We start from the raw sequence: 6,393 nt of genomic DNA on the forward strand, positions 1-6,393 counted from the left end.
AAATGAACCATGAAGCACTTAGACTGGGAAGGTCCTTTCGAGATGAGCTCAGTGGAGCAAACCATTATGCTCTGCTGTTTTAACCCTAGCCTGGCACCCTGGGCAAGTTTCTCAACAACTCTGTGTCTTAATCTAGAAAATGGGGATGATATACCTTCCTACTAGATCTTCTGTAAGCATTAAACTCTGTAACAGAGGTACTGTGCTTCGAAGAGCATACTCACATATACACATGTAAGTAACAGTACTGAGCTACCGCGTTGCTTTCTCCCAAGGAGTGAAATTTCAATTTTTTTTTTTTAAACCCCCAACTAAATGGCGAGCCTGCCAAGGACAAGGACTATGATGTTTTATATAGAGTCAATAATCCATACCTCTTGCTTGAACAACACTCTCATAAGACTATCTACATTTTAAAAAAGCTCTATGGAGAAAGGCTACAGAAAGGAATAACTCATAATGGTGGATTTGGGAACACAATTTGGGTAGGAGGTTCTGTGCACTCTTTAAATCATTCCAAATGCTAATTAATATTCCACAAGGTCAAAACCAATTCTGGAAGAGTTTCTTCCCATCAGTCAATTTTTAGGGACCCTACAAGGAAAACAACTCATGTTACATGTTATTGATAAAATGAAATAACAACTGAATCTACCAGGCCCACATACAACAGGAGGTCATATAACTTTGTGTCAACATGTTTGTGTATTATCTGAATAGTTCATTTGTACTGAATTATACAATACATATATTTACTGAAAAGCAACAGACTTGTACCAAATTGAGTCAAATGGTATGTGATTGCTATACTTAAAATGTTCACATTATTTTGAACAGAGGGATTTATTTTCTCCTTGTAGCTTCTGGAAGTCTGGACCTATCTGGTTTCAGTTAGGGCAACAGTGTTTGGCCAGCATTTTCTGGTACATTTGAAACTGTTGAACAATGAAAAGTAAAAACATGCAATTGCCAGCACAGCTTAAGCCTAATGTGGATATAAACACAGTTAATAGCACTTTATTTAGATTCTACTTTATTATTCTAAACTTTCATAGTAATTTTGAATCACAATGCATTAACAAAATTTTATTAGGTTTCCCAATGGAAAGTTAGTTGCAGGCAAGGCCTTTTATGGCTCACTAAAGTTGATCTTAGATTTACCTTCCAACACAGAAAACAGAATTGCTAAAAAGCTTGCTTTTGTTAAGTTCTAATTTAGTATGCTCTCAAATATACTAACTAACTCTTTCCTTTGCTCTTTGCTAGTGCCCTCTATTGTATTGTGCAACTACCATCTTTAACAGTCTATGACGCAGACTTTTTAAAAAAGGTTTTGGAGTCAGGATGCTTTTATTGGTGCATTGGGGGCATCAAGGGGACAGGGGGCTCAGAAGCCATAAGGCAGCATGTCCTGGGACCCCAAAGCAGCGGATCCAAGGCACTGGCACATCCATGGCTGGCAGGTCTTGGTACTCAGGTGGACCCGGGGGCAGCAGCCTCAGAAAAATGGCCAAGCACCCATAAGCTTCTCCTGTGGGACTGACAGGCTTCCTGCTGGTAGATCTCTGCAGTAAAGGCCTCCTCATACAGGAGGGTGACCACACCCTTCAGGGTGATCACATTGATGTAGGCCACAGCCACAGTCAGCAGCAGGCGGCAAGGCTGGCATCCATGGTGGCCCAGCTCAGCTAACTGGCCGTGCTGCCCTAGTATATGGCTGGTCTGGTAAATGGAACAGAAACGTAGTCACTCTTGCCTCCATGAGGATCCTGAACTAATCTGATAATCTAGGGAGGTTCTGGTGAAGCCCAGTGCAAAGATGCTGGAGCACACAAACGTGCTCAGCCCCGCACGGCAGGGGTGGAGTTTTCCAGGTGCTCTGGCTTGGGCTGCTCAGCATGGCCTGTGTGAAGCAGTGAGAGTCCATAAATTCAGAAGCAGAATGGCATCACCTAGGGAGTAGCAGGCCAGGTAGGGCATCTGAAGGCCTTGATCATCTTGCAACCACATTCCAGAAGAGTGGGTTGAAAGCCTTGGCAAGGATGGCTGCCACAAAGTAGGAGTCCAGTGGCCCACATAGCCCAGCAGCCAGGTTGGCTGTACCTGTCACACTGGCAGCGGTGAGGCCGGAGGAGCTTCAGACTTCATGGAGCACATGTCGTGGCAGCAGGAGGGCAGGCACAGTCCTCACCTGAGGGCTCTGCCTCTAAGCATGGGCAAGGCTGGGAGTGTTCAAGATGATTGGAATTGGCAGCTCAGTTTTCTTGCAACTGAAATTATTATGAGCAACTTCCTCCCTTTGGACTCTTCTTCAAAACTTACATATATAGCAGTCTTCCAGGAGCCGCTACATTTTGTTTTACCATTTATTTAGTGGTTAAAATACTTCTCTGTGATTGAGGCTGCTGTGGCTCCAGTGGGCAGCTTGTGGCCTGAGGGATGACCAGCACATTGTGTGCTGTGGCCAGCAGGGGGAGGGAGCAGAAGTGGCAGCCACCCTATAAACTTCAGTGGCCAGGAGGCCAGGGACTGTGTCCAGCAGCCATGTGGAGGAGGTCCAGGCTCCCAGCAGGAAGGGAGGGTCATTCCGGAGTTTTTAACAAACACTCACTTACAGGGCATACTGCAGAAGAACCACTTCTACCAAATAGTATACTAGCCATGAAGAAGCTCCTTAGTTTGCCAGTTTCAAACACTAGTTTATGGACTGTGAGCATAATTTCCCAGCAGCAGAGTACAGTAGTGTCTGTGAGTGAGTTTAGAGGTGAACCAGGTAAGCATGGACAAATAACAAAGACTCGTGGCTCCTAATTTCTCTTGGGTAAAATGAGGTTTATAAAACCTGCACACCAGAGGAATGTTATTAAGGATTAAATGAGATTAAGGTATAAACTTTTTAGTAAAGTGCTTAGTCAAACTAAATATTCAAAGAAATGGTAGCATCACTACTATGCCCAAGAAAATGGAGTAGGAAGGAAAGAATGCATATAATAGTGTGAACAGAGCCTGGGAGCTATACATGAAAATATCAACTGTGGTTATCTCTGGGTGATGAGGTAGTAAATACTATTCTGTGTGCTTTTCTTCCCTGTATTTTATACATTCTCCAAAATGAACAGGTATTCTTTTGTGATCAGAACAAAGTTGCTATGATAGTAGAATATATCTTACAAGAAACTAGTAAAAGAAGAACACAACAAGAAAATGTTATTGCGAGTCTGACATCTGTCCTCCTGGTAGCCACTGGAACTTTCCAGTTTTGTCCTCCATTTCTCCCAAGAGGAACACAAAGCAAAACATGGTCACCCAGATGTTAATGGAAAAAGGGCACATATACAGTGACACAAAAATGTCAACATATCTTGTTCATTTTCAGAAATTCTGTTAGTTTTGATATAAAGGAAAAGGAAACATCAAACTGTCATGAAAAAAGAAATGGTTTAGTAGTTTTCTTCAGCTGCTTTCACAAGAACTCAAAATTGTAGATATTTGCTCTACTACCAAGAAAATGTTCATGTGATCTGTTTTATTTTTATTCTTTTCAGATGTGTTTATATCTTAACACTGTAACACAAATATTCCAACTAATTTTCTTCTATAAATTGAAAGCAGGGCCTCCGCTGGTGGCACAGCGGTTGAGCACTGGGCTGCGAAGCTGCCCGCAGCCTCTGATGTGCCGGTTCAATCCCCGGCCACCGGCGAGGATCCCACATGGCGCGACAGACCTCTCCTGCCATGCCCGCTGCTCCCCTCAGCAGTGTATTTCGTCCGTCTGCCTGGTTCTGTTCCCCGCTCTGGCTCTGGTGAATTCTCTCACCCTCCTGTGTTTCTGACTGTACCCAGTGCTTGTATAAATAAGTAAAATAAATCTTTAAAAAAAATTGAAAGCAAATTAAAAAAAAAAAAAAAAAAAAAGAAAGAAATGCTGAATGTTGAGAAAAGTACCTGATAAACAGCACACAGTCCTAAGGAGGGCGGTGACCTTATACCACCAACATCTCAGAATCCTCAAATAATACATGAATAGTGATTTCAAGTTCTTGCATTAACTTGTTTTCAGAAAACAATGCAGGCGTTAACAGTCATATCTGTACTGAATGTGAAACAGGAGACCTAAAGAGATAAATGATTTTCTAACTGTTCCTTTCTAAAGGATGTAGCAAAGGAGCATTTCTCCGTGCAGTGATAAATCTTTTGTCTTCTGGAGGGTCATCTACAAAGAGATGAGATGGAGGGCACACAAAGGACTGGACAGTAAATATTTTGTTGTCCAAGTGGCCCCTGGCTCACTTAGTGAGCCGAGTGGTCTCTGTTGCAAACACTCAGTTGCAGCGACAGAGTGAAACAGCCAAAGGCAATTAATTCATAAGGGATTAAATGTGGCTGCATTCTAATAAAACTTTATTTACAAAAACGGGGGAGGGGGAGATGAGATTTGGCTTATTAGTCACAGTTTACTGGGCCTTGAGCTAGAGGGGCTATTAAACGACAAAATCACTCCCTAAAATCTGTATTCGCAAAAAGATAAAACATGTGACCATCACATTAGGAGAGTAAGCTCTGCTTATGGGGCTAGCTGCATCTGGGGTACTCTCATGCAATGCATGTGTGTTTGCACATGACAATGATACTGAGTTTTGGTGACTTACCTGGGAAGAATTCTCCCTGAGTTATCATGAACTGAGTCTGGAGCAGAGACTCATTTGATGCACTAACAGCAGGGGCCACCGTGATTTTACAAAGGGGTAAGGGAGTAAAAGATACAGAAAAGAGTGCAAGGGCAGACAAGAGTTATGTCAGTATGGAGAGTAAGAGAACAAGAAAGCCAAGACTTGGGAAGGTCTTTTGCAGATGGAGGGGAGAAGGCAGTTAGTTCCCTAAGGCATTTCCCCCATTTGTTCCTAAGTTCCAACTTGGATAAAATAATGCAGGAATTGTGTCAGTCTATGACTAATTAGAATGCTGTTTGAAGTAGCATAATCTTGGCTCTACAGCTATTCACGTGGAGAAAAACACTAGTGGTTGATAGGCCACATCATAAAGTGCTACTTTTTTGAAGACTTGCTGCGTAAATCACAGGCACTGTCGTCTGTAACGGAGGTGCAGGTGGGAGACACAGCACATGTTCTGTTCTCATTCCACTCTGAAACCAGCCTGAAACACTAAACAAAACTTATGATTCCCGACATGAAACACAGACTTTTTTTTAAAAGACTTTAAAAATGAAGGTTTTAGTCGCACATGGTTTATCCCAAACCATTTTAATGTATATCCATTTACTGCAAACTCATCTTTTCTTTAAATAGCTACAGCTAGAACTAAATCAAGACCAAAGATGAAAAAATGAAGTCTTTCAGATGTGAAAATGAACTCAGTCATGATATATTTAAAAGACTCCTTGCCCACTCTCCAGCAAGCCTGTAAGCTGAATTATTTTAGAATCATTTAAATGTGTAGTGACCTGCAGGCTACTGGGAAACGAGATTTTTTTCTTTTAGCTTTGAAGTGTACATTTTCATCGACATTGAAATTTTTTTTTACTCTTCTTTATGCTGATGGCGTTTTTGATATTCTACATGAATGTGATCAGGCTGAGCCAGACATGTGAAAATCTGATCTGTAAGGCCTGGCAATGGTGGCTGTCACTCACTCGGCATTTTATAGGCAGGCCAGGAGGTGCTTTACAAATGACACCAGGATGGACACCCAACAGTCTCTGATGTGGACATACTCATGTCTCTCCTCCATACTCACATGTGAGCTCAGACATGTAGAGATGACCATGGCTACCTGGTCCTAAATTTTTGTCATTCAGGATTCAAATCTGGGTCTGATTCCAAAAGCCATTCAGCCACACTTCCTCCTACTACAAAAATGTGATATATTCTTAAGTGAGTGAATACCAAGCAAAGATGAGATAAGTTATAAACATCAAATCTTTTGGCAGAATTATTCTAAGTTTCTATTACTGTACTCTCCACACATAAAAACCTTCAAAAGTTCCCACACCCGTTTCATTGTAAGAATAAATGAGCACTGTGGGAGTCTTTGAAATCTTGGGAAGAAATACTTTTATCCATTTATGGGGGATGATTGGGGGATGAATACAAAACTTGCCTGTGTTGTCTCTTAGTCGTTGCAGTTCGGATAACTTCTCTGGGAAAAATCTTTATTTAATATTTTTATACTTAGGCTTATATCCTTGTTTACGCTTTTCCTCTTTTCTCCTCTTGTTACCTAGGTTGAACTATTCAGAATCTCCTTCCTTTCCTTGACATTCCTAGAGTTTATTTTAAAAATCTCCTTAAACATTTCCTTTTACTTTCCTCTGTCCTCTAAAATGTTTTTTGAACCACCAATAACATTCAACATAAACAATCAACTACTTATATT

The 6,393-nt window shown here is 41.4% G+C and overlaps 1 pseudogene; it reads right to left on the bottom strand.

Moving 5' to 3' along the window:
* Positions 1-1,473: 1,473 nt before the first annotated feature.
* LOC119235035 (phosphatidylethanolamine N-methyltransferase-like) lies at positions 1,474-2,111 on the bottom strand (annotated as a pseudogene).
* Positions 2,112-6,393: the final 4,282 nt, after the last annotated feature.

The sequence above is a fragment of the Talpa occidentalis genome, unplaced genomic scaffold (genome assembly GCF_014898055.3).
Source record: "Talpa occidentalis isolate TD23 unplaced genomic scaffold, MPIMG_talOcc4v2.1 talOcc4.814, whole genome shotgun sequence".
In the NCBI taxonomy this organism is placed as follows: domain Eukaryota; kingdom Metazoa; phylum Chordata; class Mammalia; order Eulipotyphla; family Talpidae; genus Talpa; species Talpa occidentalis.